Source organism: Lipophrys pholis (genome assembly GCF_963383615.2).
Source record: "Lipophrys pholis genome assembly, chromosome: 16".
Taxonomy (NCBI): domain Eukaryota; kingdom Metazoa; phylum Chordata; class Actinopteri; order Blenniiformes; family Blenniidae; genus Lipophrys; species Lipophrys pholis.
The window spans coordinates 18,594,797-18,612,589 of record NC_137634.1 but is presented as its reverse complement, the minus strand read 5'-3'; positions in this window follow the sequence as shown (position 1 = coordinate 18,612,589).

Here is a 17,793-nt window from a genome sequence, read left to right as displayed (position 1 = left end):
TTTCCAGGTAGGAACATCGTTTACAGGAACAGCATGCCATAGCATGTTTATCTGTAATTTGCCTTAAGTGATTTTCCATTAGTTTCCTATCAAGAGCCTATTTCCATTAGTTATAGGTTCCATTGATCCGGCAAGTGTGTGCCATCATCATTTCCACAGAGTCAGCAAAGATTTTCTGTGCACGTGACCGTGTATGGCACTTGCAGTAGTATGTGATTTATATGTGATTGCATGTAGTATATTTGCATTCTTGTGTTGGACTGTTGGACGCTGGCTTGTCTTCAGTGCAGCTTGGACCAATATCCTTGAGTAACTAATTGCTTTGTGTTCACACCTTTGTTCATTTCACTCAGACTGTTCAAGCCTGCATCAAAGCAGCATTAGAGATATTCAAAACTTACAGAGAACATACAAAAGATTTGCCGCAGATACAACCGCGTCTGGTCTTTTTGCTGCGGAGTAGTACAGTTGTAGGAAAGCTCATTTTAATCAAAGTAGACCTTCTGATTATGAGCTAAAGGCAGTGGATTTTCTTTCCTCAACTTATACAAGTGAAACCTACATTGGCCCAGGCTTAGAGGGAAGCTTTATTTTACTGCATGGATACGTGCAGCGATGAACCAATAAGTCTTTATATTTGCTTTTCAAGTCTGGCTGTCGCAGGGGAAATTTGACCTGGCAGTGATGCGAGATGGTTTTAGTGACAATATTTTGCAATTAGTGTCTGAGAGTTTTGCATATCTTAACATATTTGTGCGCACTCTGACCGGTACAGATGCTTTCATCGAAACAAAGTAATTTAAATCCCAACGTTTCGATGACTGTTATTTCTTTTTGTGGTGTTGTGTTTTTATCCACCACAACTTTTGTTCTGTATAAATTGCACAGAGGAGGAATGGGGGACTAACAGAGGTGGAACAGAGGTCAAATGATATCTGTATTAATGAGTGAGTCATCATAGTGGCACTACACCTACACACTAATGAGATACAAGTCACACCTATTACACCCCAGTCGATGGAAGCTTGGCTGCTGTGTGAAGTCGCACCCCAGCCTGCTTAATGTTGCCTTTGGTTCAGTGTCAATCACTAAAACACCAGCGTAGAGAGGGAGCCTTTTCACAACACTGCTGCATGACATTTGTGTATTAGTGGCTCTAAATGTGCGGTAAAGCTGAACATGTACAACATTACATTTGCTTAAGTACCATTTGGATAAACTGTACTGAGTAGTTTAAATGCAACAGTTTACACATTCATTTCAGTACACTGCTGTAAAAAACCGTGACAGTCACTACCTTATTTTAAACTTAAACACTTTAACATTATCTCACAATTTTGCTTTCAGAGACATTCGCCTCATGCTCTGTTAGCTGAATCACATGATTCATGCAAAATTTGTGTGGCACGATGACCCCTCCATATTAACAAGTACTATGATTATATTTTGGACACATTTAAATATTCATGTATGCGACAGCCACTCATATGCCGCATATTTTGTTGTCCACTGATTTACATTTGGTATTATAAATATAAACTATAGCGCAGAGTGGACATGGGCAACACCTGGCCCACAACAGGCTCTGATGTGCACCGATAAACCACCAAGCAAATGATGAACATTTCACAGAAAACTGAACACTGAAAACCAAACTGAGATATCGGTCATGCTGCCATGAGTCTCAAAGCCATGATGTCAGGGTGAGTCTGTAAAAACATGCATAATGCTACAGCGACTGGAGTTTTTATTTTATAAAAAAAATTTTCCCTGCTGTATTTTGCTCCAGCAATTATCATCAAAATTGGCTTTATGTTGAGATTGTTGTAATTCTTGGTAGTAATTGTTTGGTTTGGAGAAAATATGTGCACTGTCATCACATATACTCTGTGCCACAAGAAAGAAAAACTTTATAGATTTAGATTTAAAGGTTATTATGGCACTATTTCCCCAGTCCGACCCACTCAAGATGAAATTGGGCTTTATGTGGCCAATGAAATAAAATGTGTTTGACACCACTGATCTCGAGGTACCCTTTTTTGAGTTCCAAATACAGGGGAAAGTTGACTCAGCTTACAATACCAAGTCTATTCAAAGTTTACTCAAAGATACCTTGTAGTTTTGATTTATTAAAAAATGCATCCAATATGGACATAATATTCAGTTAAGAAAATCTGTTCTCTCTGTAAACTGCCTTCTAAGACATTGCATGCTTAAAACAAATTCTTCCACAAACAAGAAAAATAACTTAAACTCTCTGCAATTACGCTATGATATACATAATGCATCTTCTGCTTCAGAAAACAACACTTCATTTGTCTTACTAAACAAATTCAGTAGAAAAATGTTCTGAGTAATTTAGTTTTACAAAATGTTTTATCAAAACTTTTCTCATTGTGTTTACTGTAATATTACAACAGAATATTATATTTCTGTGTAGCCTCTCAAAGACAATACTTTAACTATGGTGAGCAACTGCAAAAATGCACTTAGTAGTATATACTCAAATACAGTGATCAACATTCATACTTTGGTCCCATGCATCATGTAAATATATATTTTTTAAGTTAATTCTTAGCTACCAGCACTTTTACAAGGTTTACATTTTTTCGGTAACAGACAAATCTGACAAAAATAGGAAAATACTTTTCAAGTTATTTGTTTGCATTGGATTTTCAACTACAGTTTGTGATTTAATGGCATTAACCAGGTCATTTGGCAACTAATGCAAATACTTGATAACTATGTTTTTGTAAATGCTTTGGTACCTCTGCCCTACTTTTACTTCAGTAATATGAAGTAGTCATAATTTGTCTTGAGCTTCTTTTACTTGAGTATTTTTTGGAGTATGCGATCCACCACTTGGTAAGTATGTAAAATGTATTTATATGGCATCTTTCAAACATGAACTTCACAAACTGTTTCACAGCATTAATTGCGGAAAGATAGAAAAATAAATAAAATCAGTAAAAATATATGTATATGTAGTAAAGCTAATAAAATTTGAGTAACAGCTAAGATACAAAGAATCAAAAAATATATCAAAAACAATTTGTAAAATAAATTAAATTAAGCAGCCAAAGGAGTCCACTGAATAAGAAAAAGACATTCTGTGGACAAATAGATATAATAGTCTTTACATACATTTATATTAGTAAAGATTTACTTAGGATGGTTAAATAATTTATTCATGACATGTTTTAATAGAGACCTGCTAACATACTGCGCTATGCAGTTTTGGATTATGATGTAATCAGTTTGACAGCATTTTCCCCATGAATCCACCCATCCTTTGTGGGTTACACACATATGAGGAACAGCAATGAACATGACCATAATGCAGCATTTCAAATATTGTACATAATTATAACATCACTATTGAGCCCTCATCATTTGATTCAAACGATCTGCTGTGGAGCTTAAGTGGTTACGACCCATTTGATTGGCTTCCATATATGTATTTGTGTTTTCTTTCCCAAGGAGAAAAAAATCTATTGAAGAACATAATATGTTTATATGTTAATAATGGTGGTCCAGCATTTCTTTGTGGAGTCAGCATATTCCCCTGGGCCTGTGTTGGATTTTGATGGTTGCGGTGAATATGTGCGGGTAATATTTCTGTATTAGCTCTTTGTTGGACTCGTGACGAGTACATACTTTGGATCCTTCCCTTGAATCCTTCCCTGGAGTACATTTTCTAGAGTTGTATGTCCAACTACTATGTTCTAAAACAAACACACAATTAATTTGACAAAAAAAACCACTCTATCACACTAAGTATTTGGATAGCATTTTCAACAAGTGGTGGGACTCCATTAAAACATGCGTCTAATTCATTTGAGTATTTGTAATTAATTAATCACAGTAAGTTAATTATCCATCCTACCAACCCCCATTTCTTTTAAACTAAATCTTTCCATCTACAGGACCAAACGACACACTGTCTTCTTAGCTGTTTGTTGTTTGATGCTTCTTGTGCATCACTCAGTATATACTATAGCAGTATACCATGAACTGAAAAAAAAACTTTCACAGGCACACCGAGAAATGTTTCTTGTGAGACTGAAATCAAAATGGACCATGAATAAATGCATACTTTTTAAATAAACTCCCTTTTCTGGAATGAAGCAAATGAAATTAACCCTTTAAAGTCAGAGTCTGCAACAGATCATAATAACTAGGTCATTTAAGATGTTTATATCAACAGTGTAGGCTTTGCACATGTGAAACTTTAAGCAAGAGAAATTATTCATGAGTGCAGACACGTGCATAATGAGACACAACCCATTCATGCAATGAAAATATAGATTGTAAGGACTATAGAACCACAATCACGCATATCATGCTGTCAACTGAAAGTCAGTTGGGTCATTGTTCAGGCACTAAATACATTTTGGTTCTTTTCTTTTTTTTTTCTTTTTTCCTCATCTTGAAATACATGATACAATCATGTGCTGCCCCCTTTAGAAATATTATTGTTCTAACCCCAAAGAAGCACGTTTATTTTTTTCTTTGTTTTTTTTCTGCATTCTGATGAGATTTAATGTGAGGGGTGCAAGTCTGTTGTTTTGAGCTGCCCATTTGCTGCCATGACAGTAAATCACCAGAGGGAAACTTTGTCCTTCCTCACAACCTTTTGCTTCTCTTTTGCTATGACTCACTCCAGGTGTGCATGTGTTTGTAGGTACACTTTGGGATTCACACACACACACACACACACACACACGCACACGCACACGCACACGCACACGCACACGCACACACACACTGGAAAAGAGAGAGTGGAAGGATAGTGTGTGTATGTGCATGCGGATACTAAATTTAGAGCGAGCTTCTTCGCTCGCTCCATCCTTACACGGCTGCTTACGTGTTGGAAGACAGACACCCTCTGGCCAGAGCTAAATAAAGTCTCCCCACCTGTTTTTGGCCTTTGAGGAAGACTGTGTGTGTCATCTCCCAGGGGCCAATGCCATGCTGACTTAAAGCCACTGAAACAATCAGCAGACTTTACAAGGCCGGGTCAGATAAAATAGCCCCAGCCCCTCTGACTCTAAGATCAAGAGCTGTTTTGTCTCTATACATGCTGGATAACTTCAGTCCAAAGTGGATGACTTTAGAGGATAAGTGTACTGCATGAGCGGAATAAAGCTTAGTCCAAGACTTGAACTTTGCTTATGTAAAGAGTTTGATGTAAGTTCAGTGATGGAATTTTAGGATTAACTGAAATGCCCCAGTGAGAATGTTTGACTTCTATTTCCATAATAGCTTACTCATTCCCATTCAGAACATCTATGGCCGAAGGTTACCACGATGGCAAAGTATATCTTCTTGAGGATTTAATAACAGACCCTTATAAAGAAAGGGCTTAGAGAGCACGCCACATATTTTGGAGTTGGTTGTGACCCAGATATACTGCAGATATACTGCATGTTGTATAGAAGGTTTAGCACAGCCGATGTGAAATGCATGTTATTCATTGGGCAATGGCCTGGCTTAGAAAAATAGTGGATTTAAATAGATATTTTGATGGATCAAATTTGTTTTAAGTGGATATTGAATGGAGCTGGCGAGCCTTTCACTTTCAAATGAAGGTTTGATAAGGCATTAGAGGTATAACCATATTAACTGATAAACCCTTGAGGATGGATTTTTTGGGGGGTTATTGTCTCACACTTTTACTGTATTTCCAAATATGAATTTTGCAAACATAAAGGTCTGGGTTGCCAGACATGAATTTTATTCCTACTGGAAAAAGACTTGCTCATGTAGGAATTAGCACTGTTGCATGAAAGCACAAGGATCCAGGTTTCTGTTGCAATGGGTGTGTTTGTACTGAGTTTGCATGTTTCACCTGCCTGTGCGGGGTTTCTCTTGGTTCCCTGGCTTCTTACCACAATTCAAAAAGATCTTTGTTTTGTTATTTGCTAACTGTGTGACGGATTGACCAACCTTCCGTGGTGAAACTTGACCTGTGCTCAATGTTGGATGGTATGGACTCTTGGCCCAGTGACCCTAACTTGGATAAAACGCATGTAAAAAGTGATTGAGATAATATGGAAAGATTTAGGAAAAGTACTCACACTCTTAATTAAGTAAAAGTACAGATACTTGTATGAAAAAAATACCTATTTAATAAACCATTGATGCTGTACATTTTGTCTTGTAGTCAACAATTTGGCAATGATGGAATTGTAATATGTTTAATGGTCTCTTGGAAACGATGCAAAAAACAAAATGACATCATGACTGAAGACTCGTTCTAAAGCAACAGCTCAGCAAATACCATTCATAGGTTAAAATGTGTTTGGCTGCACCCACTTCCATCCATCATTTCCACACACATACATGCATACACAGTGTATACTGTACAGTAACTCCCCTTGGGGTGCTGCTATACCTATAGATAGATTACTGTGAGGTCACTATCATTCCTATTCATGCAGGTGAAAATAGCTTTCATAAATATTCTATTATGATCAAGAGGACTCTGAGGACAAACATTCCCACTCAGTTTAGCTCAGAGGGAATGACTGAAATACAGGGCTTGTATGAAAAGCTTTCCGAGCCTTCACCGCAATCTTTCAAAAGCCCGGTTTGTGCCACAGTGAACTCATGTCATTTTCTAAAAGCATGTTTTTCACTGGTTCAGACCGAGCCAGGGAATGACAAAGTTAATCATTTGTCACTCTCATCTCAGATTATTTGATCACCCTCTTTGAGTGCAGCAGACTTTGCTCATCTTTTCTTACATTAACTTCTCAGTCAGGTTAGAAGTTGGGACAGATGTAATCTGTGCTGGAAGCCCTCCAAAAACCACCAAAAACTGTCAATTTACAGCGTGTAGATTGAAAACAATTTCACACATGGTTTCAGAGGGGATTTCTGGGAAGTAAGCTTTTAGATCAGTTTGTTGCTGAGAGAAGAGCAGAGCTGGTGAAGATTGGCTCTTGCCAGAGAGCTATCTCGTGAATTAATCAACTCTGGGGATTGCATGAGGCCAAATGGTGAAAACAGCAACCGGGAAAATTACTTAGCAGTAACAAGAAAATATTTGTTTCTTTAACCACCCCATGGTGTTTAAACAGTTTAACCTTTGCAGATTGGCATTTTCTTGTGTGAATCAACACAGCTTGTGCTGAAAACCGACATTCGACGTGTATCTGTGTGATTCTTGAAGGCAATTTGATCAGATCCATTTTTCCAGCAGGGGCAGGAACTGTATGACTTTCATGTCACATAATTTGCTGTTTGTACTAAAAGAGCTGCTATAATAACATATAGTCCGTGCTGTTTTTCTGGCATACCGACAGTCCAACTCCTTGGGGGGCTCGTGTTTGTGAGCACAGGTGCCTACATGACCATTATGGAGCGAGCATTAGTTCCTTTCTCATCCATACTGGTCACGCTCTGTCAATGGAATATGTTGTTGCAGCATGAGATAAGAGGATCAAGAAGATACACCGCTGCCCTGGATGTGCGTTGGTGTGTTATCACATTTTTTTGATCTTTTTGAGAGAGCAAGCTTGAGATCTTTCCCTCCAGGGCCCTTCTCAATATTTCATGACTGTGCAATGTATCTTTTGACACTGGAATATGCTGTGAATTAAACATGACTGACTGCATAATAAAAAGCTTTTAATGCAAGTAGAAGGGCAACCCTCTTTGGGTTTGCCTTTTAATTGAATAAATGGCCCCAGTTTTTGGTGACTTTAACGAGGAACAGTTCAGGCACAGTCTGTGCACCTCTTAGGAGCGAGAGCTCTGTGCTTTCTGCTCCTAACAGTCACTGCCATTTCAGTCACTCGTGAAGCAGCTCTAGTCACTCATAAAGGCTTGAAAAAGTAGTTTGTCGCGAGTGTTGAATGTAGTTGCGGCACTTTTCCGCCGAAACTTTTTTTGACGGAAAGGAGCATGTTGTTCAATTCTTTAAAGTAGACATGCATGCTGACCAATGCAAAAATAATTGGCCTCAATCAGAGCAACCTACGGCACTATATTTGAAAAACCGTGCTTGAAAAAGCTATTACTAACTGACCAGACAGACAATCTTCAAGTCATCAAGACAGTGAAAAACTGTAAGAATCACAGATGTCTTTTTTTTCTTCTAGAATTGGATTGGTGAGCTCAATCTGGTACTCACCCTTGCTTCCATTTCATGAATAAATGATCATATGAAGAACAACAAGATGAAAAACCATATAGCCTAACTCCTGTACGTGTCATAGATGGAGAGTAGCTGTCACAGATCTATTATGAATGTGTTTTATGATCAAACATGCTGCACATTCTCAGCAGAATTACACATCACTCATTACCTTTCAGACGAGCCCAGATATTCTAATATGCTAGTCTTGTTAAGTCATTCACTCATTTGAGATTGGAGTGTCGAATCAGTTATCAATATGTAGGAACACATTTTCATTGAAAACAAATAATTGTCCACTAGTAAGGATAAAAGAGAATGTACTACCTTTATTTTAGAATATGAACAGGCTAAGATTGTTTGCATGGTTAAATATATATAAACAACAAATATATGTGCTGGACTAGCTGCTTATTCTGAAATGTATTTTAGTTATTATTTGTACCTTGCTGCATAGTGGTGTAGTATTGAGTTGTCCTGGGTCCTTTCTGTGTGGAGTTTGCATTTTCTCCCTGTGCATGTGTGGGTTTCTCTTCAATAGTTGAGCTTCTTTACACAACCCAAGGACACGTTCAATCTATCCATCTTCTGTACCACTTATATTCTGTTTAGGGCTGCGGGGCGCTGGAGCCAAGTTAACCAGAGGTGAAGGAAAGATACACCCTGGACAGGTCCCCTATGCATCGCAAGGCAAACACAGAGGCATCACACAACCCCACACACACTCACATTGACAGCTAGTGGCGATTTAAGATCACCACAGAACCATGCATTCATGTTTTTATGACTGTGGGGAAAAGCTGGAGTACACAGACAAAAACTCATGCAAACTCAAAAACATTTTTCTTATGTTAATTAGTTGCTCCAATTTGCCACAACTGGTTCAAAGTGTATCTTGATGTAATTTTATTTTATTTTTTTACGTTATTTAGTTCACCTATATTTATGCGATTACAAAAACCCCAATATTGTGTAGGAAACCTGATTTAATTGCACTGACCAGTGATGATATGGTACAACTTCCAAAGAACAAAAACAATCCTAACCAGGCAGGGTGTGGATTAGGGCTTGGCAAAAAAATGTTTTAATCGGTTTATCAAATTTGTAGCGAAAATCAATTTTCATTGTGCAAACCCAAAGGTTATTATAGCAATATTTTACCAGTCCAGCCCACTCAAGATGAAACTGGACTGTATGTGGCTTCTGAAGTAAAATTGTATTTAGTATTTATTTTGTACACCTCTTTGGATATTTTATATTCATGTATATATAGAATATATCTTTATATTGGTTCTGAACTTTTAAATCAGTACTTTTTTTCCATTACATGTTGTCTGGTGTTTGGTTCGTTCAATATCGACTCCTCCTACAATTGATCAAAGGTCACAATATAGTATTCAGTAGTACACAATCTCATATTTAGTAGTCTACAATGCATTAGAATGCACCATTTAAGGTTTAAGGTCCCACCCCTTTGAGTGCACTGAGAAAGAAATAGAAAATCAAAACTCGCATTTTTTTTTTTAAATCATAGATTATTTTTCTAGGTCTAGGTGTGGATTATATTAAAGAACACACCACAGTTGTAGAGCTGTTTCTATACCTGCAGCTTCCTCAATCATGGGACATTGTCACGGTGAGCCAAAACTTCCCTGAATCCTCAGAGTCAGAGGTGAAAGCAGTTCAATCAGTTTCACAGCTTAAGATAATTATTGTTTTATTCGCCCAGATTATAATGTAATACATCACCATCCAAGGCTATCCCGAGAACAATGAAAGAGTGAGCAGCGGACAAAGTTTAAGATTTATCATAATTTTGAAAGGAACAAGGAACTTCTCTTAGAACTGCATATTCAGAACATTTGTCATGATGCAAAGGGCTGAAAGGACCAGTTGGTCAAGGCTTTTCACATTTTAATGATCCTCTCAGGGACTTATTTCCCACTTCTCCCTCTCTCACTCTTTCTCTGTCGACCACTCTCCCTCAGGAGAAATCCCAGAAATATAGATAAGAATTGCCCCACAGAGAATATATGACCTCATTTTGGTTTGTCACAGTGATGGAATAGGCTTGGATGCTAAGAGTCATGATCTGAAGGGTTTAAAATTGTCCTCACTTCATTGCTATGTGCTTTGCCATTATACATGGGGGTAATGAGGCTTTGACTGCAGACAGGATAGAGGAACTTTAAAGTTAAATCCTGTCTACTTCTTTGAACTGTAGGACATGTCAGATCAAGCCAGCGTTGAGCTTTGAAAAGTGAAACATGGCGATTTGGGGCTAATATTTACAAGAGTATGCATAGAAGATTATTTACCATTTAGTTCTTGAGCTTTTCTGCTAATGTAGGGCATTTGAAGAGAGAGAGAAAAAGGAAACCACTCTGTAATTTAATTATGCTAAAGACCTTGACATAATTAAACAATTTTGACGAAATACAAAAGATCAGGAAGAGGATACCTGAGAGGGCTCAGTGCAGTAAGTTAAACAAAATAAATCCTGACGTTGCACTGCTGGGATTTCCTACAGAGTCCGTTCTCACAACCACTGACAGCTGAACATTAGCGAGGAACTCTACGTAACGAACAACCATCAGCACTATAAACCAATTAGAAGGTGACAGGAACCAGGCAGACATTAGCACACAGCAATAGAGCAGTCTTTCTCAGCTTTTCATAAGCCCACAAAGGAGATGCCATTTTCATTTTGTAGTAATTACTACTCTTTCCATTTTACTTGATGAAGGGAAATTATATTTTAAACAAATTACAGCAAATTGAGCTATAAATACATTGAAGGAGGTGGATTTGACATGCATAATAAAAGGATTTGTTCATTCTGCAGTTAATTCTGTTTAGACTACATCTCTGCTACCTCATATTTACCTTTAACTTTGCACTTTGTAGCCATGCACAATTACATTGTTTAAAAAAAACAAAAAACATTTACATTATGGTTCTGCACCACTGTGATTCAATTAAAATCATTTAACCATGTAATTAAAGTCGGTATTAACTCGATGCATGAGCTTTCTTTTTCTCTCACTTTAATAAAAAACCTTTGCGTTACATTTAAAAAATAGTCAAATGTCTGCATTGCTTTATTTTATGTTTTTCTTTTAATACCCCCAGGCATCTCATCATTTATTGTTCTCTTAATCTGCTCCTGGAATTTCACAGTAGTCTGCCCATCACAGAGCCATCACCGCTTACAAGTCAACCTACTTTCCCTGAACAAAGCTGACATGTTACAGCAAACCACTTAGACACTTCTCCCACAGCTGTTTATCCTCACACAGAGGGGATGTCATCTGCTCAAAGTTTTCAGTCGACATCACTCCCATGAGATTCTTTTCAAACTGAAATTGCCCCACAATGCAGTCTCTCCTAAACTTTTTCACATCAAGCATCCTCAAATAGATGTTTGCATGTGTCATTTCAGTTCTTATAGCAGTCAGCCCCATCTGTGAAGCGACTGGTAATGTCGTCTGCGTCACACTCTGGAATTGTTACTGTTATTATTTTTGAAATTAAGTAAATTATGTATTGATATGTATACAAACCCATTTTCAAAAAAGGCGAGACCATGTGCAAATCAGTGTTTTTATGATGTTATATGTTCTTCATGCGTATGCAGCGTGCTTGGGGTACTTCAGTGTCCTCTATCAGTCTAAATCAGGGGTGTCATACACATTTTAGTTCAGGGACCACATACTGTTCAATTTCATATTGAGCTGGCCGCACCGATAAAATAGTACCATACTTACCTTTAAAAATCTTTTTTTTTTCCTAGTTTCCATGATGAAATTGTCTATATTTTGACAAAACCAAATAATTACTACAGAAACTTACTTCGTAAGTACATTTTAATTCTAGTCCAAAATACAGTGAAATGTGCCCCAAAATTCCTATGGCTGTTCTATTATGTATTGTTTTATAGACTCATTCTGACAGCATGGCTTTGAAGCTAGTTTGTTAGTAATGGGGCAGCTGTGTTTCATCCCATCATTGCTGATATCTCAGCTCAGGTCTCAGTGTTGTGTTGTGTCCGCTACTCTTAAGAAAGTTGGTATATGTACAAATATTTGTGTTTCCTTTTAAATTTTTACAAATTGCTTGACGGTTTGGAGGATGGTTTTGTCCCACAGACCTTATGTTTGAAGAATTTCAGTTGAATCAGTTTGCTTATGAGGGTCAACCCTGTTATGGACTGGGTGAGCTGTCCCAGGTGGAGCCTTCACCCATTACAAGCTGGAATTGGTTCCAGTCCTCTTGCAACACTGGTGTGCAGAAACTGATTAGTAATAGTTCTCATAAACTATCATTATATTCACAATATGAAACACATCATATACTGATAGTAAGGCATTCCCCAGATATTTTGGATTTGACAGCAGTGAACCTCTGAAAAAAGTGGGGATTTGGGGAGGACAGTTACAGCCAAAGGGAAAAAATCTAATCAAATGAGAGGTGTTGACAGAAAAAGACTTCTAAGAGGCCAAATACCTCAAAAATAATGACGAGTGGTATTTTAACAATCTTTCGGAAATAAAATCCTCTGAAAGTGTGAAATCCACAAATACAAGTCAAACCTGTACTGTGCTACAGAAAACAAAACCTTGAGTTTCATGTAAAAGTGAATGAGTCTGTTCTGTGGGAAGATAACATTTTAAATTCTCCCAGTGAAATATTGACACTGTTTCTTCCAGCATGAAGAAGAAAGGGACTATCTTGTACACGAAAAGCCAGCGACTCGTGGTTGCTTAGATTTAGGAATGGCACAAATAATTCTGAAGAATATATCGAGGTTTCAGAGTAACACGTGGTGCCATTGCTTATATTTGAACAACATCCTTCAAACCACAATATCTGTGGCTCAAACAGCATGGCTTCACTGTAAAGACACGTGAGGCAATATTAAAACAAGCCTTGGGACTTACTTTAGTATGATAACATTGCTCTATTATAATGGCAGACTTTTTTCTCCTCACTTTCCAGACGTCCTATTGAATTTATGTCTGCTCATATTCTGGTCTGATAACAACAAAAGGTTAAGCAACCCCAGATATGTAATACTGTACTGACATATGGAATGACCCTGATAGGTCAGTGAGCATTTCAATTCTGAACTACTCAATCAAGACCATGCTGGACATCTTAGAGGAACATGCCGGGATGGACAGGATCTCTGAGCTGAGGACCCTGACAATGGACAGGGAAATGTGAAGGACCCGCTATCATGTCCGACTGACTTCGATGGAGTACTTAAGCAAGTAACTCTTTTTAAGCAGACTTGACAATAAGAAAAGTGAATTGTTGGACATGAATTGTGCTGGAAAGACTGCCTTTGTGATGACCTCTACAGTACCAGATCCATTTCAAATTATACTACAACTATTGTAAAAATCCATCCATCTTCTATTGTACTATCCTGTACAGGGTCGCAGGGTGCTGGAGCCGATCCCAGCTAACCATTGACGAGGGCAGGATACACCTGGACAGGTCCACAGTCAACCACAGGACAAACGCACATAGACAATCACACTTACTCACATTCACATCTAGGGGCAATTCAGGGTCACCAATTAACCTCCTATACATGTGTAAACCCACACACACGCAGGGAGAACATACATGCAAACTCAACAGAGAAAGGATCTGGCCAGTAATCAAACCTATTACCTTCTCGCTATGACGTAAAGAGCAGCCTCATTCAGTAGCCTCAGCATATCCCCATGAATGTTTTAGTGGATCAATAATAATAATAATAATAATAATAATAATAATAATAATAATAATAATAATAATAATAATAATTAAGAATTAATAATCATGATTAGTATTAGTACGTACAACATTGTGGAAAAAAAGAAATACACAATAACAAGTTGTTTTAAATATAATTGCACACCTTTGTCAATGACAATCCAATTGTATTGGGTATGACAACACTATTGAGAAATGCGTAAACATTTCTATATGAATATATAATCAATCTTTTGTCAGCTGACGCATACAAGCACCAAGCATATTAAAGCATTCAGCTGAGAAAGAACGCTGCGGTGGAGGAGGGCAGATGCGGCATCCATTATGTAACACGTGTTTTCAATGACAAGTGGATGCTGGCTGGAGGATAATTAGTCATTAATGGGTATAAAAAAATCATTGTCAAACATCATGTGTTCCTGTGTGCCCAGTGCTGTAGATTCCCTAAACTATTGAATACACTTTGCATTCAAAAGTCGAGCATTGCCAAGAATATTACAGAATAGATGAGCAAAATTTGTAGCGACATAGTGGAATATATTTTATTTATAAACAACATGAAACAAACAGATGAAGATATACATACCATGAGCACAGTTATCCATCCAGGCTCTAATCTTAACCCGGCACACTCTGACAGAGATAAACATGTTGTGTTGCAGCAGACAGTGCGCCGCATGAGGCCTTCATTAGGCCCTGTGAAGCCATGTCCACCAAAGCACTGGGATCTGTCTAAGATTGATTGTGGCAGACCACAGATCAGTTAGGAGACCTCCCCCACTTTCTGCCGCTGGTCCAAACCCAATAGTCCTTGCTCGGGAGGAGCTTAGGGACCCCCACTCTACACAGAGGCAATATTGTCTGATAAATTGCCTTTCCTGGCACGATTATGCACCGGGGTGTTCCCCACGGTCTTTGGGAGCAATGTTTTAGAGCTTCTGCACTGTTGTAAGGAGGGAAAAGTGGGGCGATTTTTTACAGGAATAGACAAGCAATGATAGACTTAAATCATGGAGTATGAGACATTAAATGTACTCATTAAAACTACATGAATTTGTATATATCTCATCATGTGAACAAAGTCTTTATATTCAGTGAGTGACTAGTGTGTGGTTGTTACTGATTTTATTTAGGGAAAAGAAAAAATTTATTGAAAAAAAACATTCAGATTAGATTAAAGACAATGTATTGTCTCTTACTAAAACAACTATAGGCAGGATTTATTCATTTGAATCTTTTGGGATGTCTTTTATGACCCCATTCCATGTGACTGTCCAGACACAGTGTACATATATCATTCAGCCCATTTCTATGTATTCACAGTCACAGTTTCAGCAGATGGCGTACTGTGAAAGTGAATAACAGGGTTGTATAATCCAGAAATTCAAGCTGCAATGTTCCTTGCCTTCAAGGTGCTTCTGATGGGGTTATGTTGTATTTCCAGGCATGAAATATTTCAAGCTCAGAGGATGTAAAAAACCATTTGACACACAGACCACAGTTGGTACAACACTGAAACAAAGCAAAGGGATGTGGTTATGTGGGGAATGTCTGCCAGAACTGTTGAGTTCACTTTAATTATGAAGACAGGATTGTGCAGCCCGCCTGTCCGGCCTGACTTTATTCAAAAGTAATTAGTTGCTTGTTACGTTAATTATGGATGAAATGACACAAGAACAGAATAATTGCTGAAATAGGTCTGCTTCGTAGCCAGACAGAAATGAAAAGGAGGCACAAGTGGGGGAGGGAGTGTGCTGCACACAATTTTCATATTTCCACTGTGTGTTGTTAAATGTCTAGAAAATCAAATCCTACTTGCATGCTATTTGATTCACATCTGAAATAGATTGATGAAAGTCATTTTTTTCCCATCATATCAGCATTTTTCATGAATAGGAAACCTTTGACATGCGAGGGTCCTGGTAAGCACTAAATCCATCCATCTATCCATGTGTGCTATCTATAATGACACTGGAAAAATCATGTTGAACCTTGGGATTGTGGCTTGAAGCTAGGATAAAAAAAAAGATTCATGAGGATAAATGGACAGCCAAACAACCGAGGCTAGTATTTTTTATGATGTTTACCTGTTTAGTGATTGCCATATAAAAAGTATTAGTACTATCACTAGTGTTGCATACAAAATATTTTTACTTTAGCTGAAGCTGTTAAGTGTTGACTAACTAAAGATTTTTGTGAGAGAAACTTAGCCTTGCATAAATAGAATATGCTCAACGATATGATCAACATTAAGGTGCTCTGGGAATTTTTGTCCCAAGTGGCAGCAAGCAGGCATTTACAGTAAGGAGCCTCTTGCAGACTTGGCACAATTGCTGTCAGCGTTATGTTTTCTCAAAGGCTGTTTTGTATTAAACATATACGATAAAAATTGAATGGAGATGATTTCGTGAGAATAGCATATTAAGATGTAGCAGTCTTTTCTGGCAGAACTTTACCCTGAGGGGTTACAGTGCTATCAGCTTCCTGCAGCTCCTTTAGCCAATAATCTTTGCAACAGCATCTTGATTCCCCACTGGAACTCTGGATAGATTGCTTTAATTAATCACCAACATACTCAATGCACACATAACAACTGCTAAGTACCGGCCAGGTCAGCCGTTAAATGCTCCAGAGGGAAATATCTGGAGAAATCTAGGAACCACTGAGCAAGACTTCACACAAGGGAAAGTGAACAATCACTGATCACTAATATGGGAAACAACAGAGGTGCCCTGTGGTAACAATGTCACTGCTTCTGCATTCTGATATAAGGCTCTGTCCGTCCAATGGAATGGAGTATGTGACGATCTTTGAAAGAATTTTACTATCCGATAAGAAATCCACTTGAATTTATTTAAGCACATAGTTAAAACAGCTCCAGCGTTAGCTGATGCCCAAATGGTTTGGTACTTCAGCTCAATATAAAATAGAGGCTCATCAATGTTTTTCTTCTTATAGTCTTGTCTGACGGATAACAGCTCCTACATCACCAATTTCGCATTGTGATTGCTGGCAAATAATACTTTAACATATAACTACAGTATGTGTTAAGCCCCTTCCACATCAGGACCTTCACATATACTGTACATATATTTTAAACACCCACAAAAGCTATAAAGAACATAAAAAAGGCGGTGCAGGATTACTTTCTTTCCTTTCATCTCTTAACCAAGCTGACATTTAATGGTCACTCATCTCAATTTATAGAAATCAATCTAATCCTGTGATTACAACCCAACGCATAGCAAGATGGCAAGTATGTATGTCTTTTTAAAATGTGTGAAAATGTCAACAAATGATTGTCGAGATGGTGATTGGATTCCTGAGCCCTTTTGTTCGAGACCTTGAATTGTGTGTGTTGAGAAAAAAATATGTAACTGTCAAGTGACTTTTCAAATTTCTATTGCTGCTGGCCGACAAGGAAGGAAAATTATCATAATACTGTGACATTGTACCAAGTCAAGTTTCTGACCGTTCTTATTTGTTGCTGGTGTGCAATGGCAGCCAACAGTTTTGCGTCCTGAACACCTTAGATATGTGTCCGTGCATTCATTCCTGTGGTTCATACTTGAAATGGCAAAAATCGTGTTTCCATCGGTATCATAGTAAGACTGTATGCGGATATGTATATTTGAAACTACTGTGTGACTATTAATTCAATGCATTATTCCAAATGCTGAATATTTGACAACAGAAAAAAAGTTCCCTTGAGAAATATTTGCAATTTAAAAAATGGGGACATATTTTAGGTGAGACTGGAGCTAGGGTTAAGCATTATGTAGTTACTGATTATTTTAGAGTGAGTCCATAGAAAGGCACCGTTTACACTGGACATTTTTTAAGGGAAAACTGAAAAATGTTGTTGTGTTTTGGGCATTTGTTCA